At 35.3% G+C, this 12,682-nt stretch overlaps 1 protein-coding gene across 3 annotated transcripts in view; it reads left to right on the top strand.

Moving 5' to 3' along the window:
• The window catches only part of LOC130861216 (carotenoid-cleaving dioxygenase, mitochondrial), a 62,966-nt gene that overhangs the window by 43,475 nt on the left and 6,809 nt on the right, over positions 1-12,682 (top strand). The gene's annotated exons all lie outside the window — the stretch shown is intronic.

The raw sequence follows: 12,682 nt of genomic DNA, 5'->3' as shown, positions 1-12,682 counted from the left end.
TATTTTCTCACATTTGTCAGGTTGTGTTTTAGTTTTCTTGATGGTTTCCTTTGCTGTGAAGAAGCTTTTTAGTTTGGTGCTGTCTCATTAGTTTATTTTTGCTTTTGTTCCCTTGCCTGAGGAGACATATCTAGAAAGGTATTGCTAAGACTGATATCAAAGAACATACTGCCTATCTTTTCTTCTAGAAGTTTATGGTTTGAGGTCTCACATTCAGGTCTTTAATTCATTTTGAGTTAATTTTTGTGTGTAATGTAAGATAGTTTCATTCTTTTGCATGTGGCTGTACAGTTTTCCCAACACCATGTATTGGGAAGACTCTTTTTTCCAGTGTATATTCTTTGCTCCTTTTTCATAAATTAATTGTCCATATATATGTGGCTTTAATTCTGGGCTCTCAATTCTGTTCCATTTATCTGTGTGTCCGTTTTTCTTCCAATACCATGCTGTTTTGATTACTGTAGCTTTGTAATATAGTTTTTAAAAATTTATTTATTGGCTGCATTGGGTCTTTGTTGCTGCACGTGGGCTTTTCTCTAGTTGTGGTGAGCAGGGGCTACTGTTCATTGTGATGCGCAGGCTTCTCATTACAGTGGCTTCTCTTGTTGTGGAGCACAGGCTCTAGGCATGCAGGCTTCAGTGGTTGTGACATGTGGGCTCAATATTTATGGCTCACAGGCTCTTGAGTGCAGGCTTAGTAGTTGTGGTGCATGGGCTTAGTTGCTCTGTGGCATGTGGGATCATCCCAGACCAGGGTTCAAACCTGTGTCCCCTGCATTGGTGGGCAGTTTCTTACCTACTGTACCACAAGGGAAGTCCTTGTAATATAGTTTTAAATCAAGGCACATGATGCCTCCACCTTTGTCCATTTTCCTCAGAATTGTTTTGACTGTTCAGGGTCTTTTGTGGTTTCATACAAATTTTAGGATTTTTTGGTTCTATTTCTGGAAAAATGCCGTTTGAATTTTTATAAAGATTGCATTGAATGTCTGTATTACTTTAGGTAATATGGACATTTAAACAATGTTAATTTTTCTAATCTATGAGCAAAGAAAATCTTTCTGTTTCTTTGTGTCATCTTCAATTTCTTTCAACAATGTCTTATAGTTTTCAGTGTACAAGTCTTTCACCTCTGTTAAATTTATTCCTAAGAATTTTATTCTTTTAGATGTGATTGTAAATGGGATTGTTTTCTTAATTTCTCTTTCTACTAGTTTGTTGTTAGTGTATAGAAATACAACAGATTTTTGTATATTGATATTGCACCCTGCAACTTTACTGTACTTGTTTATTGTTCTAACAGTTTTTTTTTTTTTTCTGGAGTTTTCAGGATTTTCTATATGTAATATCATGTCATCTGCAAATAATGACAATTTTATTTCCTCCTTTCCAACTTGGATATATTTTCTTTTTTTTTGCCTAGTTGTTATGGCTAGGACTTCCAATACTATGTTGAATAAGAGTGGTGAGAGCGGGCATTCTTTTCTTGTTCCTGATCTTAGAGAGATAGCTTTTAGTTTTTTACCATTAAGTATAATGTTAGCTATGATTTTGTCATATATGGCCTTAATAATGCTGAGGTACATTTCTTCTAGACCCATTTTATTGAGTTTTTAAAGTCATAAATGGGTATTGGATCTTGTCAAACACTTTTTCTGCATTGAGATGATCATATGATTTTTATACTTCATTTTGTTAATGTGATACATTATGTTGATTGATTTGTGGATTTTGAACCAATCTTGCATCCCTGGAGTAAATCCCATTTGACTATTTTGTATGGTCCTTTTAATGTACTGTTGTATTCAGTGTCTAATATTTTGTTGAGGATTTTTGCACCTATGTTTATCAGAGATATTGGCTTGTAATTTTCTTTTGTGTGTTGTCTTTGGTTTTGGTATCTTGGTAATTTTGGCCTTGTAAAATGAGTTAGGAAGTGTTCTTTCCTCTTCAATTTTTTGGAAGAGTTTGAGAAAAATAGGTAGTAAATCTTCTTGAATGTTTGGTAGAATTCACCTGAGAAACTATCTGGTGGTGAGTTTTGGCAGGGTTTTGTTTTTTTTTTTTGAGTTACAGTAAGCTTACTTTTATTTTTTGTGTTTAATTTTTAAAGCTCTTTATTGGAATATAATAGTTTTACATTGTTATGCCAGTTTTTGCTTTACAACAAAGTAAATCATCTGTATTTATACATATATCCCCACATTCCCTCCCTCCCACGATTCCCTCCTTCCCACCCTCCCTATCGTACCCCTCTAAGTAATCGCCCATCATCAAGTTGATCTCTCTGTTTTATGCAGCAGCTTCCCACTAGCTATTTGTTTTATATTTGCTAGTATATATATGTCAGTACTATTCTCTTGCTTCGTCCGAGCTTCCCCTTTGTCCCCCATCCCATGTCCTCAAGTCTGTTCTCTACAACTGCATCTTTATTCTTGCCCTGTCACTGGGTTCATCAGTACCATTTTTTTAGATTCTATGTATATGAGTTAGCACATGGTATTTGTTTTTCTCTTTCTGGCTTACTTCGTTCTGTATGACAGACTCTAGGTCCATCCACCTCACTACAGATAGCTTGATTTCATTCCTTTTTATGGCTGAGTAATATTCCATTGTCTATATGTGCCACATCTTCTTTATCCATTCATCTGTTGATGAACATTTAGGTTGCTTCCGTGTCCTGGCTTTTGTAACTAGTGCTGCAGTGAACATTGTGATACATGTTTCTTTTTGGATTATGGTTTTCTTCAGTATATGCCCAGTAGTGGGATTTCTGGGTCATATGATAATTCTATTTTTAGTTTTTTAAGGAACTTCCATGCTGTTTTCCATAGTGGCTGTACCAATATGCATTCCCATTAGCAGTGCAGGAGGGTTCCCTTTTCTCCGCACCCTCTCCAACATTTATTGTTTCTAGATTTTTTGATGATGGCCACTCTGACCAGAGTGAGGTGATACCTCATTGTGGCTTTTACTTGCATTTCTCTCATGATTAGTGACGTTGAGCATCTTTTCATGTGTTTGTTAGCCATCTGCATGTCTTCTTTGGAGAAATGTCTATTTAGGTCTTCTCGGCAGGTTTTTAATTACTGTTTCAATCTCCTTACTAGTTATTGGTCTATTCAGATTTTCTGTTTCTTCATGATTCAGTCTTGGAAGGTTGTACGATTCTAAGAATTTATGCACTTTTGTAGGTTGTCCAATTTTTTGGCATTTATAATATTCTTTTATAATCCTTTTATTTTTGTCATATCCATTGTAATTTCTTCTCTTTCATTTCTGATTTTATCTGAACCTTCTTTTCTTCTTCGTCTAGCTAAAGGTTAGTCAATTTTGCTTACCTTTTCAAAGAACCAGCTCTTAGTTTCAATGATCTTTTCAATTGTCTTTTTAGCCTCTATTTCACTTATTTCCATTCTGGTCTTTATTATTTCCTTCCTTCTTTTGACTTTGAGCTTCATTTATTCTTCTTTTCTAGTTCCTTTTGTTGCAAAGTTATATTGTTTATTAGCAATTTTTCTTGCTTCTTGAGGTAGGCCTGTATTGCTATAAACGTCTCTCTTAGTACTGTTTTTGCTGCATCTGACAGATTTGGTATGTTGTATTTTCATTTTCATTTGTCTTCAGGTATTTTTAAATTTACCTTTTGATTTCTTCATTGACCCAGTAGTGTTCAGCAGCATGTTTATTTACCACATATTTGTGATTTTTCCAGCTTTCTTCTTGTAGTTGATTTCTAGCTTCATACCATTTTGGTTGGAGAAAACACTTGATATGACTTAAGTCTTCTTAAATTTATTGAGACTTGTTTTGTGTCCCAACATATGGTCTATCCTTAAGAAGGTTCCATGTTAAATTGACCAGAATGTGTTTTCTGCTGCACTCGAATGGACTATCCTGTATAAATCTGTTAGGTCTATTTGGTCTAATGTTTCATTTAAGGCCACTGTTTTCTTGTTGACTTTCTGTGTGGATGATCTATCTATTGATATAAATATTAAAGTCCCCTTCCAATATTGTGTTGCTGTCAGTTTCTCCCTTTAGATTTGTTAATAATTGCTTTATATATCTTGGTGCTGCTATGTTTGGTGCATATATATTAATAACTGTTATAATTTCTTGGTGAATTATCCCCCTTGTCATTATGTAATATCCACCTTTGTCTCTTGTTACCATTTTTGGCTTGAAGTCTATTTTTGTCTGACATGAGTTTGGTTACATCTACTTGCTTTTGCCTGACATTTGGTTTTTTTTTTTTTAAATCATCTTCCACCTCTTCACTTTGAACCTATGTTTGTCTTTAAAGCTGAGATATCTTGGAGGCAGCATATAGTTGGGTTTTAAAAAAAAAATCCATTCAGCCACTCTATGTCTTTTGACTGGTGAATCAATCCATTTACATTTAGGGTGATTATTTATAAATAAGGACTTAGTACTGTCATTTTATCCTTTGTTTTCTGGCTGCTGTATATCTCCATTGATTCTTTTTCCTTGTTTCTGTCTGCAGTTTTAGTTTGGTGGTTTTCCATGATGTTTTTCTCAGTTTCCTCTTTTTTTAATGTTACTTGTCTCTGCTCTAGATTTATGTTTTGTGGTTACCATGGAGTTTGTATAAAACACCTCATAGGTAAAATAGTTCTTTTTCTCCTGATAACATCTTCATTTGCCTATATGAAGTCTGTCTGTTTCCTCTCCCCCTTTTATGTTTTTATTTTATCAAATTATCCCTTTTTATATTGTGAGTTCATTACCAAATTGAAGTAGCTCTGGTTATTTTTTACCGCTTTTTGCCTCCTTTAACCTTTATGCTATTAACAACCTACTCTGATATAGAGCTGCAATTTTCTGATTCTGTTTATGACCTTAGTCAAAGTTTTGTGTTCTTCCACCTTTTTGTTTCAGGTAGAAGAGCTCCTTTCAACCTTTCTTGAGAGGCAGGTTAAGTGGTGCTGAACTCTCTCAGCTTTTGTCTGGGAATGCCTTTGTTTCTCCTTCATATCTGAAGGATACCTTTGCTGGATAGAATATTCTTGGATGACAGTTTTTATCTTCAATATCTTGAGTAAATCATTCTACTCTCTTTTGACCTGTAGAGCTTCTGCTGAAAAATCTGCCAGTAACCTAATAAATGTTCCTTTGTAGGTTACTATCTTTTTTCCCTGGCTGTCTTTAAAATTTTCTCTTCATCATTGACTTTTGACAGTTTTAATATAATGTATATTGGAGAAGGTCTTTTTGCATTCAGATAATTAGGTGTTATCTTTGCTTCATGGACCTATATATCCAGTTGTCCAGGTTTGGGAAGTTCTCAGCTATTATTTCTTTAAATAAACTCTCTACTCCTTTCTCCCACTCTTCTTCTTCTGGGATACCCATTATCCTTATATTACCATTCCTAATGAAGTTGGATAGTTCTTGTAGAATTCTTTCCTTTATTTAGATCTTACTTCCCTCTCCCCATCTGTCTGTCTAATTTCTAGATTTTTATCTTCAAGCTCATTAGTTCTCTCTTCTATATGGTCTGCTCTATTTCCAGTGCTTTCTAATGTGTTCTTCATCTCATTTATTGAGTTCTTCAGCTCCAGAATTTCTGGTTGTTATTTTTCATAGTTTCAATTTCTTTGGTAAGGTATTTCTTCTGTTCATTTATTTTATTTTTGAGCTCATTGAACTGCCTTTCTGAGTTTTCTTGTAGCTCATCAAGTTTCTTCAGGACAGCTATTTTGAATTCTCTATTAGTTAGATTGCAATATTCTATAACTTTAAGTTTGATTTCTGGAGATTGTCATTTTATTTTTTGTGATACTCTGTTACCATGTTTTTTTCTTTTAATGGTACTTAATGAGTTGATGTGGTAGCACATTTGAAGTAGCAAACACCTTTCTTCTTTATGTAAAGCTTTTTCCTTCTTTTTATTTGATTCTAACAATTCAACAGGTTAGTTATTAGAGGTCTTTCTTTTTTGTTTATAAGTAGGTGGCACTGTAGCACAAGTTTTTGATTTCTCTTACCTGAGCTGCCTCTGGCTATATTTGAAAATCAGACTTTCTATCCTCCTCCACCTCTGTGAGAGGTGTCACCTGGTGCCCCCCTCATTGTCATTCCTTATGCCTCCAGGGTCACTGGTACCTTGCTGCTGGTGTTGCTGCCTGGGGCACCAGGATAATGGGTACCTCTGTCACATTTGGGTTTCCTGTGTTGCAGGTGCTGCTGCTGTTGGTGGTGGGGGGAGGGGGGGTAGCCAGGGTTGCAGAAGCCTCTGCTGTGTCTGGGTTGTTGTGCTCCCAGGCACCACAGGTGTGGATAGGACACTGGGTTGTGGCTACCTACATGAGTGAAGGGGTCACAGGCCATGCTGCCACTGTTGCTTAATTCCCTGTGGCTGCGGTACTGCCACAGCCAGGAGGCCGGAGTCATGTGTGCTGCCTCCCATGATGTTATTGGGTTCTCTGGGGCTGCAGGCTCAGCAGCTGTAGCTGGAAATCGGGATTATAAGCACCACCTCTGCTTTTTTCTCAGTTCTGTCTCTTCAATGTGTTCCAGTCCACCCACCTTTAGATGTACAGATGTGTGGGACTCTCCAGCATTTCAGCATATTGGGCAGATGAACCTTTCTTTTCTTTTTTTTAAAAATAAATTTATTTATTTATTATTTATTTATTTATTTTATTGGCTGTGTTGGGTCTTCATTGCTGCACATGGGCTTTCTCTAGTTGCGGCGAGCGGGGGCTACTCTTCATTGTGGTGTGTGGGCTTGTCATTGTGGTGGCCTTTCTGGTTGCAGACCACGAGCTCTAGGCATGTGGGCTTCAGTAGTTGTGGCACATGGGCTCAGTAGTTGTGGCTCACAGGCTCTAGAGCACAGGCTCAGTAGTTGTGGCGCACAGGCTTAGTTGCTCTGCGGCATATGGTATCTTCCTGGGGCAAGGCTCGAACCTGCGTCCCCTGCATTGGCAGGCGGATTCTTACCCACTGCTCCCCCTAGGAAGTCCCAGATGAACCTTTCTTGAGTCAAGATTATTTTACTGGTTGTAGACTGAAGGGGAGAAACAAAGGGAGCATATCATGTACTATGGTGCTGATGTACACCTGCTTGTTTACTAATAATTTTTCTTATGAATGGATGTTGGGTTTTATCAAATTTTTTTGCACTATTGAGGTAATGACTTATCCTTTCTTCTACAAATATGGTGAGATACACTGATTGATTTTAAAATGTTTATAATAGCCATTGATTGATTTTTGATTGTTAGCTAACCTTCTGTGCCTGAAGTGAATCCCAATTGGTTGCACTGTATTTTTATTTTAATATATTTCTAGATTTGCTCTGCTAATATTTTATTGAGGATTTTTTGGCATCTATTTCATGATTAAGATTGGCCTGTGATTTTTCTTTCTTAAAATCTCCTTGTTAGGTTTTGTTGTTAAGGTTTTGCTGATTTCATACGAGTAGAAAATTGTTCTCTTTTCTGTTCTCTGCATGAGAACATATAAGATTGGCATTATTTCTTAAATGTTTAGAGTAATTCAACAGTAAGGGCAACATACTATAAGTTTCTCTATAGGTAGATCTTAAATTATGAATTAAATTTCTTTAGTAGTATAGGGTTATTCTGATTCTCTGTTTCTTACTGTGTCAAATTTGATAAATAGAAAACACTAAGAAATTTATTAATGTCATCTAAAATTTCAGATTTGTTGACCTAATGTTATTCATGATATTCTTTGTTTTTAAAAAATGTATGTAAAGTTAATTGATAGTCCCCATTTTTATCCTTTATATGGTTATTTTTGCTGACCTTCTTTTTGTTCCTTTAGTCTTGCCAGGTTTTCATCAATTCAGTGAGGCTTTTCAAAAGACCATCTTTTTGATCTTCTTTAATGTGTGTTTATTTTCAATTTTATCAATTTATGCTATTATTTTCATTTCCTTTTCTACTTTCTTTGTGCTTAATGTCTTCCTTTTCTAACTAGGATATATATCCTTAGTTTGTTTTTTTTCATCCTTTCCCTACTCAACATATACTTTTGGGATGATAAATTTCTGTCTAGCAGAGTATCCACAAGTTTTTATATGTTTTATTACTTTTCAGTTAAAGTATTTTCTAACTTTCATTGAGATTTCTTCTTTGGAATTTGTTTTCAAACTTTCAAAGAAATGGAGATTTTTCTAGTTATTTTTCCCATTGATTTCTAGCTTAATTTTACTGTATGATTTGAAGCTTATGAAATTTATTGAGATTTACTTTATGACCCAGCATAAGATTATTTTTAAAAAATGTTTTATGTGCATTTAAAATAATGAATTTCAGATGTAGTGTTTTATATATGTTGATTAGATCATATTTTTTAATATTATTCAACTCTTCTCTGTTCTTATTGATCTCTATCAGTTATCATAGAACATGAAATGTATATTAAAATATTTTGCTTGAATATTTATCTCTAAGTGATGTTTTTGCCATAATGTTTGCATGCTATAGCTTTCCCATCCTTTTACTTTTTATCTTTCTAAATGTGTACCATGTAAGCAACATATATTTAAAAAATCCATTGTGCTAATTCTTGACTTTTGATTGGGGCATTTAGTTGAACCACTCATTAATATATTGAGGTTTAAATATGCCATCTGACTATTTGCTTCCTATTTGTGTCAGTAGTTCTTGTTTTCTCTCCTTTCTTGCCTTCTCTACATTGGTTGAGTATATTTTATTATTTCATTTCCACCTCCCTTCCCCCAAACCTCACTCTACCCTCTGCCCATTAGCTTGGTAGTTATACATTCTTTTAGTGGCTGTTTGAGAGATTATAGTATGCATCCTTGATTTAACACAATATATTATAAATTAGTTCTTCTAATTCTTTCCAGATGATACAAGGAGTCTGAAAGACTTTAAATCCATTTACTCTACCCCTGATTTATATGTTCCTGTTATATATTCTAATTCTTTCTCTATATTAACCCTTATAAGGCATTATTATTGTTTAATATAATCATAATTACCCATACTACCCACTTACCCACTTCTGTACCTTCTCTTGCTCTTAATTCCTTCTAGTCTCTCTGAGCATCCATGTGGAATCATTTTCTTTCTGACTGAAGAACATCTTTTAGTGTTTTCTTTAGTTCATATATGGTGGTGAGGAAATCTCTGTTTTTGCTTGTCAGAAAAATGTCTATTTTACCTTCCTGAAGGATGTTTTCACTGGATTAAAGAATTTAGGTTGTTATTTTCTTTTGACACTTTAAAGATATCGTTTCATTGTCTTCTGCTTTGCTCCTTTGAAGTTGAATCACCACCCCCCAAAGATTTTTCTCTTTGATTTTTTGTAGTTATTATTCTGATATTTTTCAATATGGGTTCCTTTTGATTTGTTTTTACTTTTTTTCTTAAGGATTCTTGAATCTATGGTTTGATGTCTTTCATTAGTTTTGAAAAATTTCACCATTATTTCTTCAAATACTGTATCCAGTAAGTCTTTTCTGTCTTTTCTTTCTGGGATTATAGTACACATATGCTACCCCTTTTCACTCTATCCCTCTGTTGCTTATGTTCTTTTTAGTATCTTCCATCCTTTGCTCTAAGTATCTTGCTTTGGATATTTTCTTCTTATCTGTCTTACAGTTCAAACATTCTTTCTTCAGTTGTGTGTTTTCTCCTGTTAAACCTAGCCACTACGTTCCTAAACCCATTGCATTTTTCAGTTCTAGAATTTTGATTCCTTTTTCTTTTATAATTTATAGTTCTCTGCTACAATCCAAATTTAAAATAATTTCCTTCAACATATTCAGAATAGTTAAAGTCTGATAACTCTGTTATCTGGATCTCTTGTGGTTCTGTTTTTATCATCTGTTGCTGTTGCTGTTTTTTTAAAATCATGCTCCCTTGTTGTCTCATGTGCTGACTAATTTTTACTCTATACAGAATACTGTGTTAGAAAAATTGTAGGAAGGATATTTTGAGACTCTGTTATCTTCCTCTAGGGAAGATTTTCATTTGCTTCTGGCAGATGGCTAGGATACATTATCAATTGCATATATTCTTAATCTAGTTGTAGGGATTGAGATAATTAGAAACATGATACAGTCACTGCAAGAGGTGGACTATTTTTGTTTATTTTTACTCCTAGGGTATAGCCTAAGGGGTCCTGACCCAAAGAGCTAGAGATTTATCAAGCCTTCCCCTCTTGGAGACTTTAAACTACAACTTTTGTCCCTCTAGCTCCTCAAAACTATCAAAATCTCTTCTCATTAGAGTCCAGTGATGGGGAAGTTGGTGTGGCAGTATCCTTATAAAAGGTTAACATGAAGGATCCTTGTGGTGATGAAATTGTTCTGTATCTTGAGTGTGGTGGTGATCATAAGAATTCGTATATGATAAAATTGCATAAAACTACACACACGCACACACAAATGAATGCATGTTAAATTGGTGAAATCTGAATAATGTTGGTGGATAATATCCACGTAAGTTTCCCAGTGTGATATTTTAGTGTAGTTATGTAAGAGGTCATCATTGGTGAGACGGGATGAAGGATACCTGGGATCTCTCTGCATTGTTTTTTTATGTGGTAAAATATACATAACACAAAACTTACCATTGTAACCATTTTCAGGTGTATAATTCAGTGACATTAAGTACACTAACAATGTTGTGCCACCAACATCACTATTCCTTTCCAGAACTTTTTCATCATCCCAGACAGGAACTCTCTACCCATTACATGACAGGTTCCTATTTCCTCCCTCTCCTCAGCTCTTGGTAGCCTTTATTCTACTTTCTGTTTCTATGAATTTGCCTCTTCTAGGTACCACATATAAGTGGAATCATACAAGATTTTTTCTTTTGCATCTGGCTTATTTCATTTAGCATAATCTTTTCATGGGTCATCCATGTTGTAACATGTATCAGAATCTCATTCCTTTTAAAGGTTTAATAATATTCTTTGATGTATATACTACACTTCATTTATTCATCTGTTTGGGGACATTTGGATTGTTTTCAGCTTTTGGCTATTATGAATAATGCTGTTGTGAACACAAGTATCTGTTTGAGTCCTTGTTTTCAATTCTTTTTTGGCATATACCTAGAAGTGGAATTGCTGCATCATATGATAATTCTATTATATCTAACTGTTTCAGGAACTACCAAACTGTTTTTAACAGCAGATGCACCATTTTACATTCCCACCAGCAATGCACAAGTGTTCCACTTTCTTAACAGTTTCACAAACACACTTATTTTCTGTTGTTGTTGTTTTTTTTTTTTTGATAATAGCCATGCTAATGAGTGTGAAGAACTATCTCATTGTCATTTTGATTTGCATTTCCCTAGTGACTAATAATGTTGAGTATCTTTTCAGGTACTTATTGGCCATTTGTATATCTTGGTGAAATGTCTAGTCTAGTCCTTTGCCCATTTTAAAAATCTGTTGTTTGTTTTTCTGTATTATTTCTTACAGCTGCATGTGGGTCTGCAATAATCTCAAAATTAAAAAGTTTAATAAAAAATTCTTTTATATTTTCTCAGTCTTTCAGCTGCCTTTTCTTAAAAGCAGCTGATCTCCTTAGTGGAAAATTTGCCCCCAGTATGTGGTTTCTGTTTGTGGGTTTCCTTCTCCTTCCATATTTATGCCCCATTGTTCTTCATTGCTTTTTTTAGGTCACCAATGTCTTCAAACAGCTGTTTTAAACATTTTGTCCAGCTTTTCTATCTGTTCTCAGTGAAACAGTTGATCCATATTACCTAATTCACCATTATTGGAACCCTTTTTGTTCACCTTTGGTTTTGCAAAAGACAAAAATGTTTAAATATATTTAAAAGTAAATTTTAAAAAGCTAATTCTTTGTTAAGCTTAAAAATAACACTAAATGTGTACTTAGTAAAGACATTTCTGCATGTTATGGAGATAATATGGACTAGGTGAATGGCAATTTGTTCCCCATCTTACAGTATTTCAAGAGAGAAAGATGTGCTTAAACCATTCTTACTGTCAGAAAAAATACACTTATTTTATTAGGGTCTCCTGCTTAAATATCATCTCTGCAGAGATTCTGTGTTGGGGGTCCCCAAAACCACTCTTTGTTTTGATGATTCATTAGGAGGGCTCATGGGTCCCAGAAAAATCAGCAGAAAGGAAAGGTGCGTGGGTTGAAGTCTAGAGGAAACCAGGTGCATGCTACCAAGAGCCCTCTCCCAGGATATGCCTATTCCTCCAGCAACTCGTTGTGACAGCACGTGTGAAATGTTGCCTGCCAAGGAAGCCCACCTAAGCTGGTTGTCCCGGGTGTTTGTTGGGGATCAGCACATATGCATATAGCCCCTACATGAGTAACCTCAGTTACTGAAGTTCCAGAGCGCCGTAGAGGAAGCAGGTGTTCATTATAAATCACATCGTTAGCGTAAACTGTCAGAAGAAATTAGTACAGTATGCCTCAAGGCCTCAGGCCTGCAAAAATACTCTTATCAGACTGAACATTCAAAGAGCTCTGTTCCCAGGGGCTGGCCCAGGAGCAGTCATGAAAACAGGCCTTTCCTGAGAACGTGCAGGGTTTGAGTAACCCAGGCCTGCTAAGGTAACCCATTTCCACACAGAGTTATTCCCGGACCAATCTAAGGAAGGAAGCACCCATTTTATGCTCTAGTCCCTCACCCTTCCGTGTGTTTCTTAGTGGCACTTG

Source organism: Hippopotamus amphibius, chromosome 9, assembly GCF_030028045.1.
Source record: "Hippopotamus amphibius kiboko isolate mHipAmp2 chromosome 9, mHipAmp2.hap2, whole genome shotgun sequence".
In the NCBI taxonomy this organism is placed as follows: Eukaryota; Metazoa; Chordata; class Mammalia; order Artiodactyla; family Hippopotamidae; genus Hippopotamus; species Hippopotamus amphibius.
This window is presented reverse-complemented; position numbering and strand designations above follow the sequence as displayed.